The following is an 11,925-nucleotide window of genomic DNA, read 5'->3' on the forward strand; positions in this document are numbered from 1 at the left end:
TAATTATTAAATGTTTTCAGATGCAGGCAGTGGCGCAAATAAGTTGTGAAGGAAGACTTAATTTTATTATTAAAGAATATAATATACAGGGTGTCCCTAGCCATTGGACAAAGCCGAAATGTACATATGCATTAGGGTATTTAGAACCAGTATACAAAGTATCATAACAATCGGTGTAGTGGTTACGAAGAAATTAACAAATTACGATTTTTTTACTTTGGAGCAACCTGTATGTGTTAGTAGCTCCTGAGGTAATAAATAGTATGAAACCTTCTTCGACCGTTTGAGTATCTTTTTTATTTATGACATTACTAAGATTCTGACTTGTGACAAATGTCATCATTGCCGCACATTTTCAAACAAATTGTCAAAAGCACTGCCAATGATTAATACAGTATGTTTCTTTTTGTTGTCGATTATTGGAAATAACTTTTGTGTGATAATTTATTTTTTTATCTTTTGTTCTAATTAAAAAAATATTACCGTTAGAGCATTTCTGAGAAGTAACCCTACGTGGGATTTCAGGGTTTGTCCAATGGCTAAGGTCACGTTGTATAAAAAAAAATCATTTAATCAGGTGAACACACATTTTCCTCTGTTACCTGTGGACCGTCGAACCGTCGGGATGTATTTTAAATTAATTGTATTAAATTATAAAAAAAAAAATTTTTACATATTTTTATTTTAACAAATAAAAGCCGTGTTCACATTTAAGTCCAACCATGTATTAGTCCACTCAAAGAACACTATATATAACATACGACTTAAATGTGGACTCGATTCTAACCTGATTTCGAGTACGAAATTTGTTGACAGGGGCCCATGTTTCAACCCTCCCCAATTTATCGATATCGATAAAATTCGCAAGCGTGTAGCATACTACACTATTTAAGTATATTATGTTGGTACTATTGTTCTTTGACAGTTCTTTGTCGTACATGTTGGTAATGATTGGATAACCAATCAAGTCGCTAGTATGGAAGTCCCGTCTCTTAAAACGTAGTGATTATATTCTCTTTTTGTTCGACGGAACCGGAAAGCGGCAACTTCGTTTAGCGCAACGTGCCGAAAGCAACGATCGATATTAACTAGGGATATGCGCGTTCATACAAATCCGACTGAACATTCTCGTTAAGCAACACAGGCGCCATCTGTTGTATAATATGCCTACTACCGGCTAAGTCAGAGACATATGTTAAAGTAGACTGCACTCTCGCGTCGCGCCGAACAAAATACCTCGAGGGAGAGCGGTGTCCCATTCTTTTCTTTAGGGCAAAGGTGAAGTGACAATTGAATGAATGTTGGTATTGTTGCGACAGCTAAACAAGGCACGCACCTTTTTTTATTAATATCAATGTAATAATTACAAATTCCGCCGTGCCAGTTTATTAACTCAGTTAATATAATATTAAGTAGCAATAAGTGGGAGTCAAAAGATATAAAATATGTTAAAATAAATACATTATATTTTAAATTAAGCATGTACAATATATTCAACAACCAAAGATTTATATTTTCTGAATGTCAACATTTAGAAAAATATTATTATTAAAGGGAAAATTCTTAAGTTAGTTAACCAGCACGTCAAAACCCAGAAAATAGACACTCTTTTTAATGAATGTGGTAGCAGAAGTCTCCCTTTCGAGCCGTCTTGTTCGGCACGCTCGCCGGAGACGAGAGCGCAGTCTATTTTACAATATGTCTTTGGACGGCGCACGTACAAGGCCATCATGGCCGCACGCGCAATAACGAAGTAAAATCGCTTAAAATTTGTTTTAAGCAAGAAATCAATGTAATCTGTAATTACTTACCGATAAAATGAAATCTCATCAATTTATTAGATTTTTCTGTAACAGTTTTTACACCCTTTCACAACACAACTAGACATTTTTTTGAATTGTAAAATGCATTACGTGACAACTTCACATTGCGCCGCGCGGCTCCCGACTGAGCGCGCTGGTGTGATGAATGCGATTTTCACACCCATAAACTGGCCCCTTTCGTAGTGCCCGTAAGGCGCGTCCTTACGAAGTAATATATATGTCTATGGCCGAAAGTTGACGTTTTCCGCACGGAGAATATTGTACACAGGCAGTGTTGCCAGATCTCCTGATTTTCCAGGATAATTCCTGATTTCGGGGTGTATCTCCTGGTCTCCTGATTTTTCCTAAAAATCTCCTGGATTTTAGAAGTTCACAACCATTTAATATTACTACATAAATTTAACGTCAGGGAGAACCCTGAAGAATCAAGCCAGTGTAGGGCGGCCATAAATTCAATCTTAGTGTGTAACATCAACCTTTGCCACAGTTTCTGAACGAACCGAAATTACCGATTATGAGCGATATTACCAATAAAATGGAGTGCGGACGCAAGAATACCAATTTGTGACGCCAGTATTCTCGTTTTGGGGCATTTATTCAATTTAGGGGGCTCTAATAGCACCATAAATCTAAAATTGGTGATTAAATTGGAAATTACCACCAATTTCATTTATGATCAAATCGGTCGATTTGATCACCTCTATCTGGACACGCCTTAATATATGAATAAAAAATATTTTTATGACGTAAATTTTTGCCTCCTGATTTTATTTTAAATCTCCTGATTTTTAGGACATGTATCTTCTGGATTTTTCAGATTGGACCTGGCAACACTGTACACAGGGCCGTCTTAAACTATGCTGCGGCCCCTGGGCACATAAAAATTTGGGGTTGGGGCCCTTTTGGAAAGTAAAGAAAGCGAATTAAACTAACATTTTTCTACTATGATCTTCTATTTATTATGGGTAATCAAATATACTGTTACTCAGGGGCGTATTTACCCTAGGGCCATCCGGGCCATGGTCCGGGGCGCCAACCCCCAGGGGCGGCATATGCCGCCCCTGGCGGATTGCATTTTGTTTTTCTTCCTTGACTTCTGGGGCGTCGAAACGTATTGGCCCAGGGCGCCAAATTTCAAAATACGCCCCTGCTGTTACTGTCTGTTCTTCAGGGCCCCCTGAGGATGGGGGCCCTGGGCACGGGCCCCGTGTGCCCTTATGGTAAAGACGGTACTGATTGTACAGCTATAGGTAGGTACCTTTCCATATTACTCTCTAACTCTTTGCTTTTACCCTTCCTATGTCCCTCCGAGCAGGGAGTGTCCTCACCAGAGCTCCTAACCTACGCCTACGCCTCTATAGTTTCAAGTTATTAATTTTCTGCACATTGACTTGCCCCCATTGAAGTGTCACGTGACTTGCGAGACGAGAATAGAACGTGTTTATCAACGGAAACTGTAGGCGATGACGTGTTCGTTTTTTGCAATCTGTTGCACTTCATTATGTGTACGTCATCTCGCTTAATGCAGGACCGACAGACTTTGGCCAGTGAGTCACGTCTCAAAGCGTCTAGTCTCTTTTTCAAAATTCTTTACAGTACCTAAATAAATATGGTGCTACTTTACCTAACTAGTGCGATAATTAGCATATTACGTAACTATGTCGAAAATTTAAAGGGCCATGTGTACTACACGTGCGAATAGGTAATTCGCAACTCGTGTAGATTAAAAACACTTACGAAATCACTTTTTTTTTCAATACCTAAAGGAAAATATCACACTTGTCTTAAGTGAAATAGGCCTCGTGCCCTGATAATTTATTGTTTATCTAATCTACATGGAACAATAACGTCAACTACTAGGAAGGTAATTATATCTAAAGTAGACATTCCGCATTCTCGACTCGAATACAAGGTCGATTATCGCTGTCTCTGTCTAGCACAATACATAATTGTTTGTCATTGGATAATTACACTATTACCGTATTTACCAAAAAGTGGCATTTTCTGTTCTAGGACACTATTTTTATTCCTACTCATAGGTGATTTGAAAAGCAGCATGTGTCACAGCAGCAAAATTATGTCGACCTGCGTTCACACTGGAACCAGTGGAACCCCTCACTACGCTCGAGTATCTATTTTAGAATCTCTCGCTACACTCGGGATTCTAGTGAGAGAACTCGGGATTCCGGGGAGTGGTATAGAAACCTTCGCTTCGTTCAGGATTTAATGTACGCCCTCGCCGTAAGTAAGTAATTTTGCTCACTTGTGACACAAATGACACAATGTACCTATTGCACGGCGCTCTCGACGATATGATTCCTTTTTATGACATGGACGCCGTGGACTTTTGCATTTGCAACGCGTGTGCGCATGCCTGCCGCGCCTAAGGAGAAAAGTAGAAACAGGTAAAATACAGTGAACAAAATATAATATTGTGGCTGGTCAATAAAATTCTAGGTAGGTAAGTATGTGTCAAACCAAACCTCTTGTGCGCGGAATTAGGTACAGTCAGCAGCAGAAGTTGCTGAGCGGGCGAGATGTTCAAAATTACCTTGACACGCTCTTATTCTCTTAACAATAAAGTCGCGTCCAGATAATTTTGAACACCTGGCCCGCTTAGCATCTTCTGCTGCTGACTGTACAAGATTTTATTTGACATTGCCTATATGTCATACTGCGCGCTGTAGGTAGGGGAGAGCGGGGTTAAACGTGCCGCGGGTAAGTTGTTCCGATGGGAATAGGAACGCAAGTAAACCATGGAGCGATTCGTATGATGTTTGTCGCGAAAAGTCAGACCACTATGCGATTGCAGGAGCCGTTTTCGTTCCTTCCAATACAGTAGAATAGTAGTTATGGAAAATAAATCAAAAACGAGGGCACAACTAACCCCACGGAAAATCCCATTTTTGCTTTGGATTTTTTTACTAACTGTTGATAGTACACAAAAAATAATCACATATTTCGACGAACTGCAAAGTACTATTTTAGCGTGTGTGAACCGAGATTAAAATATTTGACGAATAAGTTAGAATTTTAAGCAACGGAACAACCAGCCCCAAATTCGGGGTTAGTTGTTCCGAGTTGTCTATTGTTTGTCCGAAAATTATATAAAATAATACTCATATGCCCGAATTTTATTTGCCCGAATTTCATTTGCCCGAATTGTTTGTTTACCATAAAAATGATGTGACATACTCTTTGTTTACCCGATTATTAGATTCCAGAACGTACGAGTGCCATACGTGTTGTTGTCCATATTATTAATTGTAATAATATTATTTAATAGAATATTTAACCTCACCTAACCCACTTTTCCAGTAGTATTTCTTTTCTGTACGGGTCGCAGTTCAAACCTAACCTAACCCATTTTTCTAGTAGCATTTGGTTTCTGTAAGGGTCGCAATTCAAACCTAACCTAACCCACTTTTCTGATAGCATTTCTTTTCTGTAAGGGTCGCAGTTCAAACCTAACCTAACCTACTTTTCTAGTAGCATTTATTTTCTGTATGGGTCGCAGTTCAAACCTAACCTAATCCACTTTTCCAGTAGCATTTCTTTTCTGTAAGGGACGCAGTTCAAACCTAACCTAACCCACTTTTCCAGTAGCATTACTTTTCTGTAAGGGTCGCAGTTCAAACCTAACCTAACCCATTTTTCTAGTAGCATTTGGTTTCTGTAATAACATTATATTATGGCTAGTGATAATTATGACTTACAATGATGATGACAAATGATATTATTGAAATTGATTTTATGGGAAACAAAGTTTCTGGTACGTGACTAATATAGTAAACAATAAGTATTGTATATGTAATTATGGGAAACAATATAATGGCTGTTGACTATTATGGCAAATAAAATTATGGCAAATGAAATTCTGGCAAGTGGGTGTAAACCAGTTGTTCCGTTCCGACCTATCTCATGAAAAAAATTCTGGTAAAAAAACAGTTTAACGATGCACAAAACAATATCACTATTCAGAAACGCAAATAATCATTATTTAATATAGCGCAAGCAACATACCTTATTCATACTGTTTTCATAGATTAAATTTGTATTTTATGAACATCGGCACGTTTAACCCCACTCTCCCCTACAATTGAGTTGGGTCCCTCACGGCCAAGGACCGGAAAACCCCTCTTTACGCTTAATCCTATCAATTCGGTAACCCAATCGATTCGGTTACCGTATCATTCGGTAACCCTATCATACTGTTACCTGATTGTAATGGTAACCTTATTGAAACGGTAACCCTAACCTTTAACCGAGTTAATCTCAAAACCCCATCGCGATAGGGTTTTTGTTAAGGGTTTTTAACAGGTTTTCATTCAGTTATGGTAACCTTTATTATCGGTTGCTTACTGGTTTGCTACATTAAAGTAGTTTTAGTGATGTGCCGTCAGAACTAAAAAAAAATACTAAAAAATTTGTTTATTTTATTTACTTTATTTATATTTTGTTGATTTTATTGATTTTACTTATTAATTTTATTTAATTTAATTAATTAATTTAATTGATTTAATTTTTTGAATTTGTTGAATTTATTTATTTTTTTGAATTTATTTAATTTATTTTATTTAATTAATTTATTTAAATTATTTCATTTATTTAATTAGTTTAATTTGTTATATTTGTTTAATTAAATTTATTTATTTTATTTATTTTATTTATTTTATTTATTTTATTTATTTTATTTATTTTATTTATTTTATTTATTTTATTTATTTTATTTATTTTATTTATTTTATTTATTTTATTTATTTTATTTATTTTATTTATTTTATTTATTTTATTTATTTTATTTATTTTATTTATTTTATTTATTTTATTTATTTTATTTATTTTATTTATTTTATTTATTTTATTTATTTTATTTATTTTATTTATTTTATTTATTTTATTTATTTTATTTATTTTATTTATTTTATTTATTTTATTTATTTTATTTATTTTATTTATTTTATTTATTTTATTTATTTTATTTATTTTATTTATTTTATTTATTTTATTTATTTTATTTATTTTATTTATTTTATTTATTTTATTTATTTTATTTATTTTATTTATTTTATTTATTTTATTTATTTTATTTATTTTATTTATTTTATTTATTTTATTTATTTTATTTATTTTATTTATTTTATTTATTTTATTTATTTTATTTATTTTATTTATTTTATTTATTTTATTTATTTTATTTATTTTATTTATTTTATTTATTTTATTTATTTTATTTATTTTATTTATTTTATTTATTTTATTTATTTTATTTATTTTATTTATTTTATTTATTTTATTTATTTTATTTATTTTATTTATTTTATTTATTTTATTTATTTTATTTATTTTATTTATTTTATTTATTTTATTTATTTTATTTATTTTATTTTATTTAATTTATTTAATTTATTTAATTTATTTATTTTAATTATTTTAGTTATAATATAATAATATTTATAATAAGAACACACCACACAAGTAGGTATAAAGATAAACAAAGGAAAGGCAAAAAAACTTGTTTGTGCTGGAGGCTTCATAGACCGCCCATGCCAACCTCGGTTATTCAATAATAAGTTGAATTTAAGTGTGCGTAAAGATTACAATCGTTTGAACTGGTCAAAAACCTCATAATGAGGTAACTGAATAGACTGGGTTTTTATTTCGGTTACCGGTAACAGAGGTTAACTCGATCTGATACGGTTACCGAATCAAAGTGTTACCTTATTAAGCGGTTACCGTTATGGTAGGGGTTTTTATAAACACCTCTAAAATAACCCTATGAAAAACCCCGGTTAAGGTAACCGGTTCCTGTCCCTGCTCACGGCCCAATACGCGTGGGGTACCTAATTTAATTTTTGACCTCTAGTCAGACTTCTAAAGTTATTCTAGCTCGTTGGAGTCATGACTCATGACGTATGAGTGACATTTTGTGTATATTGAATATAATGAAAGTAAGGTTCGTGTTAAATAATTAAATACGAATGTTATAAGGAATATTAACGGATATTACCTGTAATAATATACCAAACCGCAAAAACTCTATCCTCTATCCTATCGTCTATCATGTTTCCTGCTTTACCACATAACTACTGACTTGGGGGTAGGTATAGTTTTATGTTTACCGCAAACCACAATTTAATAGATAATAAAATAAAACTAGCAAAAAAAACGAAGTAGTTTTAGAAAACAATCATATGATCCAAATAAACCCCATCCATGATCCATAATGGATTTTTTATTCGGGTTACAAAATGAAGCCTGATCGACATCTTATCAAAATCGTCTCTATAGTATATGTACTTATAGACTACTACATAATTAGGGCTTGCAATATCGGATGGGTTCTAATTCCGGAACTGATTTTCGATATTGGATTCCAATTCCGGAATTCCGGAACTGGTTCCGGAATTAGGCTTTATCATATTTTTATTTTATTTATTCGAAAAAACAACAAAAAATGTGAAATTCTGATACTTTACGTTCATTAAAGTTAGTATTGTTTAAGAGAAATTTAGATTGAAGTAAGTTTTTTTTACATCTGCATACATCTGCGAAGAAATTCAAAGGTGTATGTGAAGTCCCCAATCCGCGTTGGGCTAGCGTGGGGACTATAGCCCAAGCCCTCTCGCGCATGAGAGGAGGCCTGTGCCCAGTAGTGGGACGTATATATGCGGAGATGATGATGATGATGAAGTTTCTTTTACCACCTTATTAAAATGGTTACTTTTATTCACTTCTATGATACGGGGTATTTATTTGGGGAAAGTGGGAAACTATAGTTGCTAGTAAACCATTCGATGCTCAATTTTATAAAATAGTTTAATATTAATAGCTTCCTACTCTTCCAAACCTAGTAGGTAGTGGTGTTGTTTAAGAAGTTGAAGGTCTAAGTTTGGCTTTTTCCTTCCTAGTTCCTAATTATGATTCAGAATATCATTATATTATGTGCTTCTACAGGATCCGAAATCGTTGATAGAGAAAACCTTTTTCTCTCTGAATCGAAGATAAAATTGCAAACATTTTTAAATTTCAATTCTAAAACTTCGCTTATGTAGGATTCGGACTATTCTAAGCAAGTAAATCGCTTTGCTTTATGTTTTTTTTTATTATTATGAGCCCATATTGTCCCACTGCTTTAGCAAATGGAAAAGTAAAATATGTGTACCTATAGTAAACTATAACTGAATGACTAAGAGGCACGTAATAACGACAAAAAACACCAGTATAGTGTAGTTTCTTAACAATTTTCAATAATAAACGTATTAAAACCTAAAAAAAGTACCTGAATCCAATTCCGGAATTTTCGATATTCCGGAATTGTAATATCGGAAAATTTGTCCGAGATTCCGGAATGCAAGCCCTCTACATACTTAGTTTACTTTACTGCAGCGGTATCATGGTCGCATTTTTATCACCTGTTATGCCATGTGTCACTCTCGCACTTAGGTACATAGGTATCTGTTAGAACGTGACAGGCATGGTGACAAATGATAAAGAGCCGACCATATTAGCCCTACGGGATACTGGACTATAGTTGGTCGATTATCGGATTCTGAATCTATATCTGTGAAGTTTCATCTCAATAGAATAACGGGATATTTTGTACTTTCAATGCAGTAAAAAAACAGACCTAAAATATTTTAATAAGTACAATCTCGAAATTAAACCTTCTTAACATACGAATATAGTTCATAATCCCACTTTCTTGAAACATGGCAGACTGACCTTGTAACCATTGGTTCAAGGCCGCTATAAAAAATGCATTAGACAGGTTATGCTTACACAATCATTATGCATTGTTATGCTGACGTTGACGTCTTTACGCTACGTCTTACGTAGGCGAACAACGCGCGAACGCGGCGCGGCGCGGCGCGGCGCGGCTAAATCAATCCTTTGATACCCATAGAAGTGTCCTACGTAAGCGATCTCGTTGCGAACGCGGCGCGGCGCGATTTGCACGCGAATATCGGGCGGCGCGGCGCGGCGCGGCGCGGCGGCGGCGCGGCGAGACGCGGCACGGAGAAAACAAACCGTTGTTGCATATGGAAGTGTCCTAGGTGAGCGAATTTGACGCGATGGCGAAGCGGCGCGGCGGCGGCGCGGCGCGGCGCGGAACGGGCGCGATCAATCCATTTGGTTTTTAGACGCGAATATGACGCGGCTAGAGGCGTGGCGTATATAGAATTACCGGCTTTATAATAATGTGGAAGTTTCTAAACGCAAAAATGTGTGTGTGACTTGTGTTTCATGAATACATTAATTTATTCAGATATTAAAAGAAACGTGCTTTTTTTAAGTCTAAATCGCGAACAGAATGAGTTTCAGTTGAAGATAAGACCAGATTGATGCTATCGCAGCTTAACAAATACGTCCCATAAGATATTGTAACCCAAGGGCATGTAATGAACAATACTTACTTGTCTGCAGAATGATCATTAAAATTGGCTCTCTGTTTATTGGAATCAAGATACAAATGATAAATCCTTTGGAAACACTGGTGAACTAATCGAAAACAGCAAGATGACAACTATATTGGGGCACGAATCGTGAACGATGGTCCCAAAGTTGACCTCTCAAAATCGGAACCCGCAACAAAAGTGAACTACCTAATTCAGAACAGTAAACGTACATAAAACAAGGTGCGAAATATTAAATCAAGTATTTCAGTGTGAAGAGTATTGGGACAACTACAGACTTAGTGCGGCCAAATAGGTTAGAAAAATGTGTGATGCAAAAATGATTAAGTATAATGTTTCAGTTCATACCTACTTATTTGTGTTTTATTTGCTTTTACAACATATGTTATTCATAAGCCTATGAAACAATAACTATACTCTCTGCAAGTACATCTGAATACATGAAACAAATTTTAAAACAACTTGTTTCATACTAAGACTTTACCATATATTACTAATACCTAAATCATTTCATTACAAAAGTAGTGGGGTTTTAATCATGTGCTGCTTCTAAATGAAAGACATCTACAGTGTACAATGGTTGTAGTCTATTGCAAAATATACCAGAGGGTTAAGATCTTACAATAGCTACTTACTTTAGTCATGATCTTATTATTTTATTTATAAGAATAACAATAAACAGTTAGATGTAGCAATTAAGCCCACAAAACTACATAGTTTGACTGCGGAAGTGCGGAGGCAGGTATCAATCTTATTTCATATCTTAAATTATTCTAGAAATATGGAATATACATGAGATAAGTTGAGTAGGTTGGTAGGTTTGACCTAGGCAAACAATTTCCCTATCTACACACTACAAGCATGTCTACTTACTTACTTACAAATTAAATAGAATATGACTTGTAAGTTACATATAAATCAAATGTATAAAATACACTGTAACATAATTATCTACCTATGTAACCCAGGCCATGTAGATTATGTACAGTCGACGTCAAAGATATGTTTACATTTTTTGCCTTAAGTATTACAAAAGAGCAAGGTGCAAAAGTGTAAACATATCTTTGACATTGACTGTACTATAGTGTAAAAATATGGGTGTGTATGTGTACATCTTACTCAGGAATATTCCAAAGTTCTTAATATGCTAATAAAAGAGCTTTAGGGACATATTTTTGAGTAAGATGTATGCACCCATATTTTTCACTTGTCTATACAATTCCCTAAACACTAAAAAACCTAACCTACTTCAATGAGTACAGTCACAAGAAAAACCCCTTTGTTATATTTATTTTATTTAGTTTACCATCCTCATGTCAGAAACTTTGCAATAGCAATAGGCCATGCATGTTTACATAGATAATTTATCTTCACCCCAAGACAGTCCAGTTCCTCTCTGCAGCCCTGACCACCGGCAGCTTGGGCTTTGCCCCGCTGCCGGCGGCACCCTAGGTTAGGGTTTTTATTGTTTTGTAAGTGTTTTTTGTATTTTACTTTTATATTCATATTATATAACCCTAACCTAAGATAAATAAAGTAGCTTATACTAGTTTCAGTCTCAAAACTGTCTTCTGCTAGAAAATCACCATGCAACTTCCTAACCAACAATATGACATAAGTGGTAGACCTATACTTACTATGCTATGAAACTTCACAATAACCAATGTTTATATAGATTATTTGTC

The sequence above is a fragment of the Cydia splendana genome, chromosome 20, assembly GCF_910591565.1.
Source record: "Cydia splendana chromosome 20, ilCydSple1.2, whole genome shotgun sequence".
Lineage (NCBI taxonomy): Eukaryota > Metazoa > Arthropoda > Insecta > Lepidoptera > Tortricidae > Cydia > Cydia splendana.